The sequence below is a fragment of the Muntiacus reevesi genome, chromosome 13 (genome assembly GCF_963930625.1).
Source record: "Muntiacus reevesi chromosome 13, mMunRee1.1, whole genome shotgun sequence".
In the NCBI taxonomy this organism is placed as follows: Eukaryota; Metazoa; Chordata; class Mammalia; order Artiodactyla; family Cervidae; genus Muntiacus; species Muntiacus reevesi.
In genome coordinates, this window is record NC_089261.1 from 15755037 (window position 1) to 15776303 (window position 21267).

General features: G+C 49.8%; 1 protein-coding gene across 1 annotated transcript in view; it reads right to left on the reverse strand.

The window, feature by feature from the left end:
- The window catches only part of NOS1 (nitric oxide synthase 1), a 197391-nt gene extending 176637 nt beyond the window's left edge, over positions 1-20754 (reverse strand). Inside the window, exon 1 of the mRNA XM_065904325.1 lies at positions 20693-20754. The gene's annotated coding sequence lies outside the window, so the exon portion shown is untranslated. The remainder of the gene's footprint in view (positions 1-20692) is intronic.
- Positions 20755-21267: the final 513 nt, after the last annotated feature.

Here is a 21267-nt window from a genome sequence, read left to right on the forward strand (position 1 = left end):
TGAAATTAATATGCATTTAAAATGCAAAACAGTGAAATGGAGTACAAATTGTTAGATGTAAAATTTCTGGGTCTTTTTGTCAAGCACAAGTGTTTAGTTTATTCATGACCTATTTTACTGAATTTGAATACATCGAAAGGTCTTTCTTTAAACATTTTTGGTTTAAAAACCCAAGAACAAGCCCTGAAAATAATGCTTGTTATGACAGAAAATAATTTTGCCCTGTAGAGGTGGGTAGTGTTAGAAAAATGACCCACTCTCAGGGCTTCCCTGGTGACCCAGTGGTAAAGAAGTTGCTTGCCAGTGCAGGAGACATGGGTTCCATCCCTGGTTTAGGAAGATCCCACACACCATGGAGCAGCTAAGTCAGTATGCCACAAATACTGAGCCTGTGCTCTAGGGCCTGGAAGCCACAACTTCTAAGCCCACACACCAAGAGGCCGATGCTCAGAAGCAAGAGAAGGCACTGCAATGACAAGCCCACGGACTGACACCAGAGAAAAGCCTGTGTAACAATGAAGACCCAGCGGAACCCAAAACAAATAAATAAAATGATTAAAGAAACAGTATCTTTCTAAGAAAGTGATCCACTCTAGGTATCACATATCCTGAACATTCTTGTTCCCAGAGGAATTCTATGCTGTGAGTTTCCCGTGTTTTTCCAAATTTGCTTTATCCTGATGCAAACAAGTTTATATATCGACAAAGTAAATATGTGGCATTATTTTGTATGTGCACACATATTTATATATATGGGAATACTATCACCTTTTGTACCTTATTCCATAAAATCTTCTCACTTTGCAGATGTGTTTGAGGTCTTGTCATGTGAACGCTTTTCTTTTCTAGACTAGTTTTGTAACCTGGCTGTATTCATCATAGAGAACAAACGTATGGATGCTGAGGGGGAAAAGGGTGGATGGGATGAACTGGGAGATTGGGATTGACCATGTACACACTATTGATACTATGTGTGAAACAGATAACTAGGGACTTCCCTGGTGGTCCAGTGGTAAAGAATCCAATGCAGGTTTGATTCCTGGTCTATGAACTAAGATTCCACATGATGAGGGGCAACTAAGCCCAAGTGCTACAACTAGAGAGCCCACACCCTGCAACTAGCGAAGGCTTCGTGCTGCAACAAAGATCCAGCGCCGCCAAAATAAATAATATGAATAAATAACAATCAAAAACAATAGATAACAAGTGAGAACCTACTATCCAGCAGAGGGAACTCTGCTCTGTGCTCTGTGGTGACCTAAATGGGTGGGAGACCCAAAAAAGAGGGGATAAATGTATACAGACGGCTGATGTACTTTGCTGGAGGAGAGATGAGCGCAACATTGTAAAGCAACTATACTCGGATAAAAACTTAAAAAATAATAAAATACATGGTTGTATTCTTAAGGAGACTGCATTATACTCATATAATTTCCTCCCACCTGTTATTCAGGCTGTTTTCAGTTTTTTTTAAACTATTATAAGCAATGTGTCTGGGCTGGGGTTTCTCTAGAGGTGACAAGGTCGAAGGCAGGGCAGGTGCCCTCCCGAAGTCCTCCCTAGCCTGCAGCTCCTGACGGTCTAGGGCTATTTTCACTCCTGCCCTTTCCCCGATGGCCAGGGCCAGGCGAGGCAGGCCAGAGATGCCATTCCCATCTCAGGCGGCGCCTCCTGCATGGATCCCGTGACCCTGTGGCTGTCACAAACCTCAAGCCTTGTGATCTGGGCTGTTTAGGCAAACTCCTCCACTGCAGTACACACACACACACACACACACACACACACACCACACCACACCACACTGGGCTGTTTAGGCAACCTCCTCCACTGCAGTACACACACACACACACACACACACACACACACACACACACACCCTCCCTTGGTCTCTTCACACCAAGGAGAGATTTCTAGCCCTGATCAAGTTACGCTACTCTGTGTTCTGGGGCTGGCAGCTGCAACTGGGGATCCCAAGGACTGTTCTTACTGCCCATCTATACCCACAGCTTCTTCCTCTTCCCCCAAATCTCCCCTGGCCCTGGCCCACGCCTGCAAGAGACACCAGGCACGGCTGCCTTCTCTCTTATGAGTATGTCTGCTTCCCCAACTTGTTTGTGACACCCTGGAGGATAGGGGCAGTGTCTTGCTCACTCAGCCGCCAGAACTTGGCACAAGGAAAGTGCTGGGTCAAATGTGAGAGTTGGACCATAAAGAAGGCTTGAATGCTGAAAAATTGATGCTTCTGAATTGTAGGGCTGAAAAAGACTCTTGAGGGTCTCTTTGATGGCAAGGAGATTAAACCAGTCCATCCTAAAGGAAATCAACCCTGAATATTCATTGGAAGGACTGATGTGAAGAACAGACTCATTGAAAAAGAACCGTGAAATTCCAGATGTTCCAGCTGGTTTTAGAAAAGGCAGAGGAACCAGAGATCAAATTGCCAACATCTGCTGGATTATCGAAAAAGCAAGAGAGTTTCAGAAAAACATCTATTTCTAATTTATTGACTATGCCAAAGCCTTTGACTGTGTGGATCACAATAAACTGTGGAAAATTCTGAAAGAGATGGGAATACCAGACCACTTGACCTGCCTCTTGAGAAACCTGTATGCAGGTCAGGAAGCAACAGTTAGAACCGGACATGGAACAGACTGGTTCCAAATGGGAAAAGGAGTACATCAAGGCTGTATATTGTCACCCTGCTTATTTAACTAATATGCAGAGTACATCATGAGAAACGCTGGACTGGATGAAGCACAAGCTGGAATCAAGATTGCCGGGAGAAATATCAATAACCTCAGATATGCAAATGACACCACCCTTATGGCAGAAAGTGAAGAACTAAAAAGCCTCTTGATGAAAGTGAAAGAGGAGAGTGACAAAGTTGGCTTAAAGCTCGACATTCAGAAATCTAAGATCGTGGCATCTGGTCCAATCACTTCATGGCAAATAGATGGGGAAACAGTGGAAACAGTGGCTGACTATTTTTCTGGGCTCCAAAATCACTGCAGATGGTGATTGTAGCTATGAAATTAAAAGACACTTGCTCCTTGGAAGGAAAGTTATGACCAACCTAGACAGCATATTCAAAAGCAGAGACATTACTTTGTCAGCAAAGTCCATCTTCTAGTCAAGGCTATGGTTTTTCCAGTAGTCATGTATGGATGTGAGAGTTGGACCATAAAGAAAGCTGAGCACAGAAGAATTGATGCTTTTGAACTGTGGTGTTGGAGAAGACTCTTGAGAGTCTCTTGGACTGCAGGGAGATCCAACCAGTCCTTCCTAAAGGAAATCAGTCCTGGGTGTTCATTGGAAGGACTGATGTTGAAGCTGAAACTCCAATATTTTGGCCACCTTATGTGAAGAGCTGATTCATTGGAAAAGACCCCGAGGCTGGGAAGGATTGAGGGCAGGAGGAGAAGGGGATGACAGAGGATGAGATGGTTGGATGGCATCACCGACTCAATGGACATGGGTTTGGGTTGACTCCGGGAGTTGGTGATGGACAGGGAAGCCTGGTGTGCTATGGTTCATGGGGTCACAAAGAGTTGGACACGACTGAGTGACTGAAATAAACTGCACTGATGCTGGGAAAGACTGAAGGCAGGAGGAGAATGGGGTGACAGAGGATGAGATGGTTGGATGGCATCACTGACTCAATGGACATGAATTTGAGCAAATTCCAGGAAATAGTGAAGACAGGGAAGGCTGGTGTGCTGTAGTCCATGGAGTCACAAAGAGTTGGATGTGACTGAGCAACTCAAAAGCAACAGCAATGTGCTGAGTCATTAGAGAATTAACAATTGATAAATGAAATAATTACAGCCACTCTGTGTTGGATCTTTACTTTGTTGGGCACCATTCTTTATAAGCATTTTCTCATTGAATTCTCACATAGCCAAATGATTAGAAGCTGTTGTTATTCCTGGGGGGTGGGCAATTATCTGCACTTTATGACTGGCGAAACCAAGGCTCAGAGAGCTTAAGCATGTTGCTCAAAACCACAAAGCAAATTCCTCCAAGGCCAGGCACCCTCAGTGAATCACAATGACAAAAATCACTGATCACAGACCATCGTCACAAACAGATAAATGGAACAGAATGAAATATTGCAAGAATTACCAAAATGTGACAGAGACACAAAGTGAGCAAATAATTTTGGGAAAACAGCACCGAGAGACTTACTGTTTCCTAAAGAATCTAGTATCACCCCTGGACAGCAGGCTTCCAGAGCATTGTGGCTGGGACTTTGGAATGATTTGATTTCTCATGTAGAGCCACTCCTGGTCCAGGAGCAGGTAAGGGAGACCTAGCCCAACCCCTGTGGGTCCTGCTGCGATCAGGGCTTGGTGCTGGGGGGTGGGATGCATGCCCTCCCATCTGGGGGTGCACCCAAGGAATGCACACTTTTGGGGTCAGCAGTCGGGATGGGAGAAGACTGGCCCAGAGCCCCCTTTGGATCTGAGCTAAAAGCGTCTTCATTCCTTGGCACTGAATTGGCGGTGGTGGTGCTACTGGCTACTTTTAGCATGGAAAGCCCCTGGGGAAGTGTCCCTCCCTTGTCTGTCTGTCTCTACTTCTCTTTAGTCTTTTCTGTCCCACGTTAAGTAATTACCCATCCCCCACCCCCAGCCCCCCACCACCAACATGCCAGGCACCGGGATAGAGCTGAGAGTGAGCATGGGTTCAGAGAGAGGATGGTCCATGCCAGACTCCAGCCCAGGCATGGCTCTCTCAAAGCTCCAGGGGGTTTTCCCCTTGCAGCTTTCTGGTGTGTCTCCATTTAAGACTGGCCACGGGGATGCCACCTGCCCCCCGGGAACACTGCCTGACCCGACTTTAGTTGGGAGTGGTTCCATCACTTGTCTTCTTCCTCATGCAGGAAAACTGCACTGCGAAGTCCTGCTCAAACTTCCTGACATCCCTTTGGGGTCAGCCTCGGTCAAAGTTACCCACAAATTGTCACGAGAAGCTGGGAGCCCAGCACACAAACATTTGTTCTTGTGAGCTTGCATGGTCATTGGTTTCCATTGTATCTGGCTCTTTGTGACCCCATGGACGGTAGCCCACCAGGCTCCTCTGTCCATGGGATTCTCCAGGCAAGAATACTGGAGTGGGTTGCCATTTCCTACTCCAGGGGATCTTCCCAACCCAGGGATGAAACCCAAGTCTCCTGCGTTGACAGGTGGATTCTTTACCTCTGGGCCACTCAATTATCAAAGGGATCACAGATTCCAAGCCATCCTAACATGGCCCTGAGTTTCTATGAAGTCCCCTCTCATTAAGGTTGAATTAGGCTCCCCTAACCCTGCCACTTCCAATTTATATACTGACATCCTAACCCCCAGCACCCCAGAATGTGACTTTATTTGGAAACAGTCATCGCAGATGTATTAGTTAGATGAGGTCCTACTGGAGGGGGGCAGGAATTTAGCATGACTACTGTTCTATAAGAAGAACTCCACGGGAAGGCACAGAAGGAAGATGATATGAAGACCGGGCCACGTCACTGACAGGTCGGGGAACCCTGAGGCGGCCAGAGTAAAGCGAGGCACATGGCACGTTCTCATTTACACCCCTCAGAAGGGATCCCCCAACCTTGGTCTTGGACTTGTAGTCTCCAGGACTGAGATAATACACTTCTGTCACCAAAGCCACCCAGTTTGTGGGACTTTGTTATGGCGGCCCTCACGAATGAACTCATCTCATATCCAGAGTGGTGAATATCCTGCGGTCCAACTGCAGAGCGGACTGCCACGGTCCCCTTGCATTTCAGAAGTGGGCGCCCAGCAGTGCAATCACATCCACCCGGTGTCCCCCAGCACTTCTGGGCCTGAGCAAGGGGCGGGCTTGGAACATTTCCAGGCTGCCTCTTCCCTCCTTTCTGCTTTGGTGACATCTCCCGCATTCTGTGGGTGGAGATGACAGAGACAGGCAAAGGCTGATGAGGGCTGTAATTGGCATGAGCTGGTTGGTTGGGCGAACACCCCGTGGATGGGGGCCAAGCCCCCAGGAGGGGCCCGGGGACTGAAGTCACCTACATGATTGGGTCCTGTGGCCCCATGCATGGGGAGACATCGCTACCGAGCCATCAGCAGCCTGGTACTTCCCTGCCTATCTGAGTCATGGTGGAGCAGAACCTGCCACTGGGTCCTAGCCAGGAGACACAGCCTCCAGGCAACCAATTTCCTATGACTCCCACTGTTGCTCCTATTATTAGACAGTCTCAGAGTTCTAGGAATGAGATTGAGCATCCGATGAAAGGAAAGAACGCCCATGTGCTGCCATGAATGGGGCTGTCCTGCCGTTCTGTGCCACTGAGGAGAGCAGCCCACATCCCGCCAACTGGGGGCATCCTGCCCTGGAAATCTTGGGGGGCTTTGGGAGAGATGGGTTCAGCACACAGCCACATGCCCAGTGTGCCCCAAGGCTGGGAGCAGAGCGCATCAGTCACCTCCAGGATCTTACCAGGGAGTCCCGATGTATCTGCTCTGTTGCTGATCTACCCTCATGAGCTCTGGCCCAACGAAGAGCCCATCTTACTGCATTTATCTGTGGGCTGTGTGTAATAACATCCTCTCACATCAGAAGCACAGGTTAAAGGGACTCAGGTTCAAATCCTAGCTCTGCAGCTTACTGAATGATCCTAGGCGAGTAACCTCATCTTCCTGAGCCTCAGTGTCTTCACCTGTAAACCGGGGCTTATTGTACATGGGATTGCTTTGTCTGGACAAAACAATGTGAATGCATGTAAGAGGCTTCATGCTATGCTCAGAACTTGAGAAATGTTCAAACAACCGTGGTGGTGGTGGTTTTTTTTCTTCTTTTTTTAAAAAAATCAGTTCATGGGTGCTTTAGATCATTTTTTTGTTTGTCCATAGAGAGATTTTCAAACCGAGTCGTCTATGGTTCCTTGGGTTTCCAAAATCCGAGATCACTAAATGCTGATGTGAGCACCTACATGGCTTCCTTCTCGGCCCCAAGACCAGGAGGTCTGGCCCTGGGCCCAGGGTGGTGTACGAACCTCCTGAGATGACACATACAGTACAGACTGCATGTGAAGGTTTCTTCATAGGGAGGTTCTGGATGTTGTCAGATTGTCCAAGGAGTTCTCTGTCTACAAAGGGGTCTTCTCTGAGCATGCTCTGAGCAGGTTGTGCCCAAGGGCTGGCAAAAGGGACCCACTGCTTCCTGAGCCTGAGTGCCAAGCTGAAATACATTATCCCTATACTAACAATTGGGCAAAGTATGTACCATCATTCCCATTTTCCAGATGAGGAAACAGAGGATCAGGGAGCTCAATCTGACAGCCAGACACTAGACTTGGCCACTTGTTTGTTCCATGGCTGGCTGGCACTGGCCTGGGATTTCAGCTCAGGATACTCTGATCCCAAGGCGTGTCCTGTCCTTGGCACTGTGGTGCCTTGGGGAAACCCAACGAGGTACCCCAGCCAGGAAGTGCCCTTGGTCTAAGCCTCCGCTTAAGCTTGACCCCACAGACCTCACCAGGCATGGAGGCACCAGAGCCCACAGGATGACGACCCTCAGGTCCACAGAGACTCCACGTTCCTCTCCAAGTGCTCCCCAGGTACCTGGCTTACCCCCTCGTGGGCCCTCTCTCATGCTCTGCTCTGTGCTGCAGCCCCCAGTCAGGCAGCTGTTAAAAGCCTGGGTCCTGGCTGTTGTTCAGCCACTCAGTCATGTCTGACTCTTTGCGACCCCACGGACTGCAGCTCTCCAGGCTTCCCTGGCCTTCGCCATGTCCCAGAGTGCTCAAACTCATGTCCATTGAGTCGGTGATGCCATACAACCATCTCATCCTCTGTCGTCCCCTTCTCCTCCTGCCTTCAATCTTTCCCAGCATCAGAGTCTTTTCCAATCAGTCGGCCCCTGGAGGCAGGGAGAATGCTGATTCTGCCACTGATCAGCTCTGTGATTGAGTGACTCACCTCATCCCTCTGAGCCTCACTTTTTACGTTTATACAATGAAGCTAAATAGTACCTGCCTCACACGACAGAGTATTCTATTTTTCTTGTACTTTCTTCAATCAAGACCACCCTCTCTTCTTTCTCCATCTCCATCTATTTCCCTCTGAGCACGAATTCAATAAATGTTAGCAACAGTGACTGCTGTTGTTACTGTGTTATTATCCACGGTGAGTACATCCACATCCACTACTTTCCCCACATTTTAAGCTCCAGGGAGGCAATGATTGTTTATTTCCATGTCCCTAGCACCTACGATAGTTGCTGGAGCATAATACAGCATCAGGAAATGCTTGCTGCTGAACAATAAACTCAAAGAAAGTTCTGCTTACACCACTGATGGTTAACATCGAACATTCAGAGCCTCAGAGGCACTTCATAAAAGTACAGTTTTCAGGAAGGTTCAGAGAAGTTTTTGACTGAAATATCCCTGCTAGGTTACTGGGGAGAGCTGGGAAAAGTTGGGACATGAACTTAACCTTAAGGCTATGTGCAACAGGACCAATTAAACCATGTTATGGCACATGTTTTGATATCTCCATCAACAATGGAATTTTAGGATGAAACAAATATGAAACTTGTTGATATTTCTTATTAATACACTCCTTTTTGTTGTTGTTTAGTCAATAGGTTGTGTCTATTTTGTGACCTCATGGTCTATAGCCTGCCACGGGGATTAAAAAGTCATCTACCTTCCATTTTTCTAACTGCAAACCTTTTTGCCCAACTATGTACCCATACCATCCTTCCAGTTATCCATCCATCCATGCATCCAAATATCCATTCAAACATTCATCTATCAATCTATCCATCCATCCATCCATTCATTCAAATCCCTATCTAAGCATTCATCTGTCTGTCCATTTATTTACCCATTCATCCATCTATCCATCCATCCACTCATACACCTATTAGTACATCTATCAACCTATACATCCATCATTAATGTATTTATTGAACACTTTCCAGCTTCCAGGCATTGTGCCAGACACTGTTGTGACCTATCACTGAATAACCTATGGATCCCACTTTCAAGGAATTTACATTCGAGAGAGACAGACAAACAAGTAAACAGGTGCTTCCAATCTGGCCTGATACGGGATATGGTGGAGTATGAATGCGAGTCTAAATGAGGACCCAAGACCTAGGCGAGTCCAGCAAGAGTTCCTGCCAGAGGCAATGTCTACACTGAGGCAGGAAGGACCAGTAGGGGATGCTCTGTGGGGAGATGGGCTGTCCAGGCAGAAGGAGCAGCAGGTGCAAAGGTGAGGGCAAGAGGAAATGTGCTGAGCTGGGGGAACAGTAAGTTCTGCCCTGTCCGGATGGACTATGGGAAGTGAAGCTGGGAGAAATTAGAGAGTTGGCAAGAGTCCGGGGCCTTGAGTTGAGCTTGGACTTTGTCCCAAGAAACTGAGAAGCCATGGATGGTTGTAAAGAGGCTTGAGTGAAGGGAGTGGCTTTAGAAACTTGCCTCTCACAGGAAATGGATTCCCTTTTTGAACAGGAATGGCACTTGGGAAGCAAGTCATCAAACTCAGAATGATACGAGAAAGGCTTCTTTCTTCTGAAATTTGCCGTCTCCTTTCCCAGAATCATTTTATGCCTGGCTGAAAATCCAGTGATCCTGGCAGGAGGGGAGGTAATGGTTCATTATCTCTCCGTCATTAATATTCTCCCTGAAGAAGCTTCCTTGGAGCTCTAATGGGAAATTCAGACCCCCAAGTCCAGGAGAGAATTTCTGTAGAGCTTAATTACGGGCAATGATGCCCTTTGCTCAGTCAGTAGTGACGTTCCATTTCCTCCCTTGGCCACGGTGGTGTGTGGGGGCCTGTTGCCAGGTTAGGGGTACCTACTATAGCCAAGGCACAGAGCACGGGATTCAGACTCACTGCCACCTACTGTGTGCCAAGCACTGTGCTGGGTCCATGAGAAACCAAACCAGGACTCTGTCTTCTGGAAGCTTATAACCATATTAGGTAGATAGGACCTGTGAAGAGAATGAACCAGTGATCCACATCCATCAGACAAGAAAAAGGAGAGACGAAAAAGAAAGGAAAATAGAACTTCAACATCTCATCTGAAATGGTCATGGAGTCAAAATAACCTACTTGTGGCTGATGAAGTAAGAAATGAAAGTGGAAGGCATTTCTTGAAGTTGCCAAGGTAACCAATGTGGGACTGAAAATACTGACAGACTTACATTGGGAGGACACGCTGATAGATAGGGTCTAAGGTCCAGAAATCAGTAAACATCAAGTATATGCGTGGTATTGGGAGATTTGGAGATAACCACAGAAGAAACTGCTAGAAGACATAAGAATGGGAACCCTTGGGAAGCTGACTAAGGGTAGGAAGGGGTGGGACTGGGAGCTACTTCCCAGGGTAAGGCTTTGTCTCCTGTTTTTTTTTTTTTTACCATGTGTATGTTCTTAGATAAGAGTTTTGAACATTCAAATGGAGAGAAATCTTGGCTTAAAAGAGTCAGTGGCAAAAGCTACGTGCATGGTGCAGGCAGTTAACACCACTGGCTTTGGAGCAAAGGGTCTCTGGATATAATTAAGAGGGGTTGAGAACTTGGTGGGAAAAAATAATTACATCTTTATGTTATTAACCTTGAACTGAAATTTAGCATTTGCTTTCCTTACAAATACAGGGGAAAAGCCACATTGGTATTATCAGATTTGTGACTATCACTGATAGAAAATAGTAGGTGTTTTCATATTACCTTACAGCTGTTAACAAATATCCCCAAATATTTATGCTCATCACTTCTTCAATTTCGCAGTGTGTTAGGCTCACAGCTACTCATTTAGTTAATACATAGATAAAGAAACACACATATTCTCTCATATTTTTTATAAAAATACATTTTTGGTAACTACAGCTCGACAAAATTGGTTCCTTCACAATCCTGTGTGTTATTTTGTATGCATTGAAAAACACTCTTCTGCCAAGGGGCCTGTGGGTTTCACGAGATGGCCAAAGGGTGTGTGGCATGAGATAGGTTGAGAAGCTTCTTTAGAGACAGGAGAGCAGCTAGGGGTGAAGGCGTTTGATAAACTGCGGGGAGGAGGATGTACCTGTTGAGGGGAGCTGGGACCCAGGCTGATGGAAGGGATGTGCTGATGACATAGAGATAGGATCTCAGGAACAGCAGCGATTTCTGAGCTCACAAGGTTCCAGACCTTTCTGTCTGACCTTGACAATAACCATAAGAAGGTTTCTAATTCAATTTCCCTTTCAGAGCCAAGGAAACACAGCTGCAGACATGTTCAGGGGCTTGTCTGAGGTCCCATAGCTGGGAAGTCATAGAGTTAGAATTCACACCATGATCACCTTATCCCCTGACTTGCTTGTCTCTTCTACCAAGCATTGTAGAAGGTCTCAGTTAACCGACCAAGAAGCTGAGGATGGGATAAGTCACGGGAAGCCGAGCCCAGGATCCCAGCGTGCCTGGGGAAAGCTGAGCCTCTTTCCTTGCCTGGCTTCCTGCTAATTCATCTTTCCTGGCACCTCATGGTTCTGGGAAGCTCCAGGAACCTCATGCCAGCTCTCTGGGCATTACTGTCAAGCCCAAACCCTGCCTAATCTGCCTTCAGCCCACCACTCAGACCTTCTGTCTCATTTTAGCTTTTGGAGCCCTCCTGGCATCAAATCTTAACCATAACCTCCTAACCGGGCCTAACTGGAATGCACATTTCTTCATACGACTAGATGTGCCTAAACTGGCGTTTCTGAAATTGGGGTCCCCTTGTTGTTCAGTCACTCAGGTGTGTCCGACTCTGCAACCCCATGAACTGCAGCACGCCAGGCTTCCCTGACCTAACTGTCTCCTGGAGTTTGCTCAGACTCAGGTCCATTGAGTCAATGATGCCATCCAACCATCTCATCCTCTGTTGTCCCCTTCTCCACCTGCCCTCAATCTTCCCCAGCATCAGGGTCTTTTCCAGTGAGTTGGCTCTTTGCATCAGGTGGCCAAAGTATTGGACAAATTATTGGCCAAAGTATTAGGGTCCCCACGGGGGTTCATAAGACACTCTGATCATTTAGAAGTGTTATCATTTATGTGTAGGACACGACCATTAGCCTCTCCTGGATCTGCTGATGACTGTCTCATCACTAGGAGCTGCCACTTGATTCCAGTGACTGTTCTGTGATGATGGCAGCTGGGCTGAGCTGTCTTGCTTTAATTACTGCACAGGAATGAGAAGGGGCCACTGGCATGCAACAGAAATGATCCTCCCTGTGCCTGGAGAAGGCCACAGGCTGGAACACCACGCTACACAGTCAGGGGGCTCTAAGCAGTGTGAGGAGGAGAGACGGGGGGAACGTTAAATCCTCACAGGGCCTGGTGGGCAGAGCCTGGGGGACCCCAGAGGGCCTTCTGGCCCATGCATCATGTATGATGCTTATGTTGCAAACAGAACTTCACTCAAGCCATCACTTACACGTTTTGAGCTCAAATCTGACTTGCTTTGTAATTGGGATGGTGTTCAATTTGTGGATTTGCTTTGGTTTTGTGGGAATATAAGCATGAAGAACTCATACCTGTTGTTCTGTGGGTGCACAATTAACCAGCATCATAGTCAAGATATTTTATGACAACACAGAGGGAGAGTGTCTGTGAGAATGTGCCCTTGAGAAGTGTGCCATGTTTGAAAGGCATGGATCTACATGCCACCTTTTGAATCTTTTTTAACTTTTCCCTTTCTTTCTTTATTCTCTATTGAAGTACAGTGGATTTACAATGATGTGTTAGCTTCTGGTGTGCAGCAAAGTGAGTCAGATAGATAAGTGTGTGTGTCTTTCCCATTATAGGTCATTACAAGGTACTGGTTTCTGTGCTATATAGTAGGTCCTTGTTGGTTAACTATTATTTTTTAATTAATTTTAACAGGAGTATAGTTGCTTTACAAAGTTATGTTGGTTTGTTTTTTCTAATTTATTTTTAATTGAAGGATAATTGTTTTACGTTGATTTCTGCCAAACATGGTCAACTATTTTACAGACAGTGGTGTGTATGTTAATCCCAAACCCTAATTTATCCCTCCACAGCCCCTTTCCCCATTGGTAACCAAAAATTTGTTCCCTATATCTGTGAGTCTGTTTCTGTTTAGTAAATGGGTTCATTTCTATCATTTCTTTGGATTTCACATACAAGTAATAAAGGATATTTGTCTTTTTCTATCTGACTTACTTCTCTTTAGTATGATAATCTCTAGGTCCTTCCATGTTGCTGCAAATGGCATTATTTCATTCTTTTTTTTTTTTATTATATGCTATCATCTTGCAGGCTACACCCTCTGCTCAAAAACTGCTGCTCACTTAGAATTAAATTCCAATCCTGCCAATCCCCATGGATAGGCTCTTCACTGCATCCAAATAGTTCTATTTAATCGTTTTCAGCTAGTCTGTGCCAGTCTCCACCCGTGGCAGGTAAGGATGGGGGGTGCCGATAGCTCAAACCAGCACCTGGAACACCAATCCGTACCCGATGGGCAGCAACCACGACTAGTACCAGTGTCGCTGCTGGCTCATGGGACTGATGGAAGTGACACCTGACAGTATAAAAGCATCCTCTCCTGACAGAGCGGTCTTTGCATCTCACAACCTGGCCAAGAGAATACAGGAGAAAATGAGGGAAAGGTGCCAGCCAGAGTGGAGAAACTCCGAGGAAGGAGACATGGGAGGCTCCATGATGACACGGAAAAGAACATTCTGGACTGGGAAACACAGTCTTGAGGGGATGGCCCAGCTCCGTGTGACCTTGGACAAGCTACCTAACCTCTCTGAGCCTTTGGCTCTCAGTATATAAAGGAGGACAAAGGATCGTCCCCGTCTCACCCACTTCACAGAGCAGGTGGGAGGAAGGTCAGGGAAGGGACGCGAAAGGAGGCAGTGACAGCGACGTGAAAGGCTACCATTACTGTCACTAGAGTGGCAGTGACAAGGCAGAGCCAGAGAGATGCTCACAGAGCCAGGGAGGGAGGGAGGGAGGGAGAGACAGGGGAGGAGAGGACCTTCATTGCCTCGACCGTCCGTCCCCTCCCCAGTGCTAACTTGGCACCGTCCTGAGAGATTTCCCTCCCAGCTCCCGCCCTTGGCTGCGTCCAGCTCGCACAGGCTCCCTGGGGCTGCCTTGCTTCCTGCTGAGGTCCCAGTTGGGAGGCCAGAGGGTCAGGTCACAGCCCCGCTGGAAGAGGAACCTGGTGGGGACAGAGCATTGACCACCCAGAGTGGGGATGCCCAAGGCTGGGCCGTGCTAAGCTCAGACCACACCACTGCGGTCTCAGAGTTCAGCACTGACCCTCTGTTCCTCTGAATGCAAGAGAGTCACCACTTCTACCTTCCTGAGGGAACCTGGGGGGCCCCGAGGCTAAATAGGAAGATCCTTTCAGGGCATTAGCTAATACGCAGATCTAGTGGGCAGAAGGCAGCTTGTTTCCTGAATCCGTAGGGATTGCTGGCTGATTGCACAACTGGCTTCCTTAAGACTGAATTTGTTTTCTCTGCTTTGGGGTTTGAGTCTTTCAAAATATTTGGTCTTTATTTGAGATAGTTTGTTTTTCTTTCTAAGCAGCTAATGTCTCTGTATAATGCATTGTTCCAGGAGAATCCTGGTGAGCATTTGCAAACCCATTTTTCCCCCCTAAATTTTCTTGAATAATGAGCTCAACTTTGATTTAAACATTTTTATAAGTATTTTTCCTGTTAATTCTAAAGTGATTTTTTAAAAAAAGACATTTGGCATGAGTGGGTGTGGGTGAGGGATGTGTCAAAGTTACAGACTCATTCATCCCTAATGAAGTGGAAGGGAAGTGGAACCAGAGGAGAAATAGGATAAAAAAAGAAAGCAATAGAATCAAAGGAGAAAAGAAATAGTGTAATGGATGTGTGTGGGCTTTGAATAGGCATCTTGTTATGTGGGTAAGTGCTTGAGCTGGAAGAGATACAGGGAGGAGCAATCAGAGCTGGAATCTGGCCAGAGACAGAGTCCTGGGACCTGAAGGCACTGCCCCCACCTCCCTCTTGGCCTGGGGGCCTCAGTTGCCACATCTGTCAAATGGGTTGAAGCCACGTTCCCAGGGCTGCAGGGGGTGGGGCAGGGAATAATGAATGAATAGGAAAGTGCAAGCTGTAGGGTGCTGTGCACGCATGAGGTGGCTTGTTATTGGGGTGGGCGGGCGGGGGTTGGACCGAAGGGGATTCAAGATTCTCTTTGGCTCTTAGAATCCAGAATTTGATGAAAATACACAGACACACACTTGCAAGTATAACCCATGCACACAGATACACGCCCCCCTCCCCACACACCCTCTCACTTGCTGGTTCTCACACACCCTCACATGTGCCTGTGTATGTACCACACACAGGCAAGCTCATTCATTACACACCCCCACACGCCCATAAACACATCATTCAATACATATGTGTATCCCCCACCACAACTGCTCACACACACCCTCACAGGGGCTTCCTCACCACACGCACTCACACATGCTTATACACACACCCTCCACACTCTATCACACACATGCCCTTAAATACATTCTTGCACACATACACACACTCCCATCCACACATCTACCCACCCCTTCCCACGATTGTCCATACACAGCCCTGCACGCACATTCTCATGCACACATGTGATCTTCAGTTAGACAGTCATTCCTGGCCTGCACGCCAACCCCCTTTCCCAGCTGAGCTCTGGATGAAAAGTGAGGCAGGAGGTGGATGGGCCCCAGGCTGGGCAGCTGGAGTTCGTCCCCTGTGGACAGACACTCCAAGATGGAGAGGAAAAGGAGTTGAGTCCTGCCCAGATAGGAGCCCACGTATTCCTCATTCTCAAGGTCGAGGTGACCTTCCTGACTATACTTGCCCAGAAAGGCTCCTTGGAGGTCAAAAGGGTGGGGGCATCACCTCACAGTAAGTGATGTCAACCTACCCATGACTCTTCGCCAGAATCCATCTTGGCCGAGAGATGTGTGTGCACAGATGGGAGGATACTGACTTAAACCAAATACGACCTAGGAATCAGGCAAAACAAGACAACTGGCCAAAGAAAACCAGGAAGAGATGCCCCAAAGAAGTGATTCAAGCTACCACGGGGGGTGCGACTCTCTCTGAGTCCACCCACGTGTCTATCTATACATACGGTACTCTTTTCCTCCTAACAAACATTAAACTTGCTCCACTACTTTCCGTCTTTGGGAATTCTTTTCTGCAAGGTTGAAGAGCGAGGACTTGTCACGGGCCACTGGTCTGGTGACTAGGACTTAGCGCTCACTGCCACTGTCCGACTGCAATCTCTGGCTGGGAACTGAAACCCAACTTCAAGTCGCTGCAGGCTGAGGCCACTCAAGGTCAAAAGCAGAGTAGATCCTCTGTCCTCTCTCCCTGCTGAGCTCACACCTCACAGCCCTGCACCCAGGCCTCGGCGCCCCCACTCCCACCACGTCCAGAAACTGCTCAAAGCTTTCATCTTCTCAACCCCTCGGCCATGTCCCTCTTTCTGTCCCCTGTCCCTGAGGTTTAATGACCCCCCTCCCCAACCACAAACTGAGTTCCATGAGATTAGGGATCCTTTCTGTCTTACAAACACATCCTCAGAGCCTGCCACATGTAGCCAGAGCTGTGGAAATAGTTGTTGAATAAATGGATGGATGGGATGGACGGATGGTTGGACAAGGGTGTGGTACCTAGAGGAGGAGATGGTCTGCTCAGACCTGGGCTCTGCACTCTGGGAGGAAGGCATGCAGAGACCATGGGGGGCCTGCCCCCTCTCGGTCAGTTCCAGGGCCCTGTTGCCTCCTGGGGCAACTCTGCTCTGCCCACACACATCCCCTCTTTGCCTCCGCCTGAAGGACCCACAGTACCGATGACACTCAGCACTTGACCCTGGCAGCCATTTCTGCCTCACCTCCTGGGGCTCCCACGTCCCTCTGGAACTCGCAGGAAAGAACTGGATTCTGTAGGCTCACAGCACCCTATGACCTGACCCCGCCTCCATCCACAAGCCCCGCCATCCGCAGTGTCCCAGCACTTACCGTGTGTGCCCGGAACTGGGCCACTCGAATCACATGCCAGTCCTACCCACCGTTCCAGGAGGGAGTCCCAGGTAGCATCCTCAGCCGAGAGCTGACCAATCAGAGGCTCCAGGAGGGAAGGAACTGGCCTAGGGCTGTCACCGGCAAGTGGCAGCACAAGGATTTGAATCCAGGCCCCAGGCTGCTCGAGGCCACGTTTCCCTGACTTCCCACACTGGGTCTGGGGCCCTGTCCTGGGCTCCCCAGCCCTCTGCTCTTCTCCACTGGGCCAGGGCACCCTCCCTGATGATGAGGGAGGCACCCTCCCTCACCTGTCCACTGCCTGCCTCCCCCGCCCTACTAGGAAATTCTCAGGGGTGGCACAGGGGGCCACTTTGGTGCCTTGCCCGTGTCCTTTGTCCAGCAATGTTATGCACTCCCCAGCTGCTGATCTTTGTTCCCGGAGGACGGCCTTATGTAGCCAAGCCGGTTTGTTGGGGAAAGATGACACCCCTCACCCTAACAGCACCAGTGACTGGCCAACATGGGGATCCTAAAGGCTCGCTTCCTTGCCTCAAGGTGGTATCAACTCTGCTGTGCCACTCATGCTCCGGAGCCCTCCTTGGGGTCAGCTGAGCGTCTCCAGGCTTGTTAGGCCCCTTCGGCTGCCCTCTCCTGCTCCCCTCTCTCTCCCTTTCTAGAAAGCACTCCCTCCACCTGTTAATCCTTATAACCCCAGTGCCAGGATCAAGGCCAGGTGGCAGTATCCCTTACTGAAGGAAGGGGCCATTCCTTCTGCCCTCAGTGCAAAGGTTCTGCTCTGTCAGGCTGTGTTGAGGATCAGTTCTTGGCAGAGGGAAGGAGCGTGGTTTACCATCGTTGCCACTCTAATCCTTGTGCCTTGACCAATACCCGGCCTGGAGTAGGAGCTTAGTGAGTATTTGCTGAGTGAGTGAATCAATGAATGAATCAAGGAACGACTGCTTCATCTTTCCCCGGCCCCAGTGCCTGCCTTTCTCCAAACCTTTCAGGCCACCTTGCCTTCACCTGCCAGGTATCCTCACCTGTCCGGTAACCTCACCCACCATGTTCACCCTGGCTGGCTTTGACTCCACACCAAAGTGCTTTGCCAGCTGCCCACACACCCCAGGGATTCACTGAGGTATGGGGGATCAGAGGGGATCTGAGGGAGCCCAGGCTGCTCTGGGCCAGACCCCCACCCGAGATTCACCCAGGCCAGCTCTGCTCTGCTCTACTTTTGGACAAAAGTGCTCTGCGGCTGCAAAGACTCGGAAGCTCTTTGCGTTTTCTAGCTGCCCCACCGCCCGCTTGAGTGGGGCACATCCTCCCTTTTGTCGCCCCACTCAAATTTTGTTTGCAGATGTTCTGCTCATGTCCCTATCTAGATGGAAACTCCCTAAGAACTCTAGCCTAGAGGTTAAAAGCTCGGGCTCTGGAGTAAGGAAGACCTGGGCAGGTTATGAAGCCCCCTCATAGCCCCATTTTTGTATAGCTATAAAATGAGGAAGTAACAGGGCTGCGATCTGACCTGGGCAAGAATTCAAAAAGATGAATTCTGTATATGCCTGACTTGTGGAAAATAATAAGTGGCACCTTCTAGTATTTATTAATTACCTGAGCAAGTGCCTGAGGCATACCTGGTAGTTAATCATCAAAATGATCACACTTTCCTTTGGAGAAGGAAGTTAAACCATGTGTGTGTGTAAAGCTCACCCTGTTCTGGTCACGACCACTGGGTTCCAATGAAAGTCACTAATTCCAGGTAAACACTGAGGACATTCTAAGTGGCAGCTGCATGGCTAAATGGGGCCCTTATGCCTTGCTGCGAAAGGACCAGAGAAGGGCCCTTGACGTTCTTCTGTTTCTTAAGCACCTGGCTTTCTTCCAGATCCAGGCTTTCTGTGTACAGACGGCAAGGAAAATTGGAAGAGATGATGATTTCTCATTTCCCAGACTCGCTGGTGTAGCTGCAGTGGTGAGCCCAGCATAGCAGTGCATAGAGGTTGCTCCATAAATATTGTGGGGTGAATGAGGGAATAAAAGGAAGGAATGGATTTGAACTCTACCACGAAATGTCACCACCAAGTTTAGGGGTCTATCAATCAATACTTTTGAGTGAATGAATGAATTCTAGGTTTGCTCTCACAGTGCCAGTTCTGAGCCCAGGTTGTAGCCTGGAGGAGGCCTATGATAAATATTTATGGAGGAAATGAACTAGATCCAGTACTTCCCAGAAAGCAGCTGAGCTTCAGCTGTGGTCGCCCCCACCCCCTTTCCCGCTCACCCCAGGCCCACAGACAACGTTCCAGGGACCGAGCCTTCAGATTCCAACCACCAGCCTGGCTTGGCCTCAGCCCAGTGGGAATGGCATCTGGGATACAGAGCAAGTTCAGGGCCTGGAGTGTACGACTGGGACCTAGCTGGCTCAGCAGGGAGCTCGTGGGTGCTCCCCTTGGGAAACACTGCCCCCTAACCTCCACGATGGACTGAAATGGCAAGAGCAGGTCACAACGACCCAGGGACTCTGCCAAGGAGCCCCCCGTCTGCACAGCACTGGCATCAACACAACCACACACACACACACAGATGGGACGTGTAGCTGTGCCCTGCTGGCCACAGAGCTCTCTGCCCACGGCCCGTCCTTCCTCCCGAGCGCCTGTGTCGGAGCCAACCATGTGTCGGAGCCACCGTCCAGAATGGGCTCCAGTGATCCACACAGGTGATCCTCCTCAGCTCCTAAACTCACCACACGTGGTGCAAGCACGTGGACACGCACCTGGCATCGCTCCATCCCCCCATGGTCCGTCATCCTGTTCCAAACACACCTCGCCTCTGCCCCAAGCTGGCGGCGGCCGCAGACCACCCAGTGGTACCACCAAAAGCCAACGCCGTCTGTCACCAGGGACCTGGTTCATGGATAATAGCACAGCTCTCAGCCAGGAACTGGGACCCACAGTTCAAACCTTGGGCCCTGGGACAAGTCTCCGCATGGCTGGGAGGTACTGAACTGGGCCTCTCTCTGACCGCCCCCCTGGTCTGTGCCGTGGGTTGGCAGCTGTCCCCTCCTTTGCCACTATTGTAACTGACTCCCCACTGAGTACCAGAGGGTAGCTTGGACCCTGCAGAAGCCTCAGGGGTCCTAGGCCAGGGCCCTACCCGCCCCCAGCCATGCACTGAATCATCGGCACTCTGAAACCAGAGGACTCCCCCTGAGCTCTGGCCTGGAGAGGGAGCAGCCCCCCAAGTCAGCTTTCTGCAGGGGTCTCATGCTAGGCAAGCAAACGGAGCCACCCCACAACGGGCTGGAGGAACATGCGTGGCCTTGGGTGCCCAGACGGGCGGGCACAAAGAGCCACTTCTTCCAGGGTGACAAGAAAAGAGCTGGGACCCTAAAGCCTCCCTCTGGGCTGACTGGCTCTTTGTTCATCCCTCAGGTCCCCTTCAGCCACAGGCCAGGGGCAGCCCCTGCAGCTGACGATCCAGGCTGGCATTTGGTCCCCACAGGTCAGGCCAAAGCAACGGGGGTCAGGGATGCTAGAGGCCTGAGATGCTCCAGGAGAGCAGAGACCACGGTGAGCCCCCCCCCCCCCCCACCACGGCCCAGCTGGGCTCGCCAGGCCCGCTGGCCTGGGAGCGGGGCCCCCAACCTGGGTACTCACTGGCTCTGGCGAGGCCTCCTCCTGGCGTGGTGGCAGGCGCCCCTCTCAGGCCGTGCTCCCCATCTGGAGAGGCCGGCGGCACTAATCAGCCGCCTGGCGTGGCGTGAGCTTTGTGGCTGGGGCTTAATTGACACCAGGTGGCCCCTCCCCAGGGGCAGGCTGGGAGGCGGCTCTGCCGGGGCCAGGGGGTCAAAGCTGGGACAAGGGGGGCTGCACCCAGGCCCGGCCGGTTCAGGCCTCCCCTGGAGAGACTGGGGCAGTCAGGCAGCCCCTGGCCACCCCTCCCCTCCTCTCCTGTTGGCGGCCTCCATCACACACCCAGCCTGGCTTCCCTAGGCTCTGACCTTTCTTTCATTTCAGAGGCAGCAGTGGCAGTGACAGCCTCTGCCTAGGAGGAGGGTGGCTCAGGTTTCCCCCCAGCTGGCCGGGGGCAGCCGCGAGTGTGTGCGCTGGGTCTGCAGTGGCCAGGCTGGGCCCGCAGGGTCCTGAGGAGGGCCACCCACTGCAATCACAAAGGATCCCCAACCATCTTTTATTGAACACTTACTACATGCCAGACCCCTGCACGGTCCCCA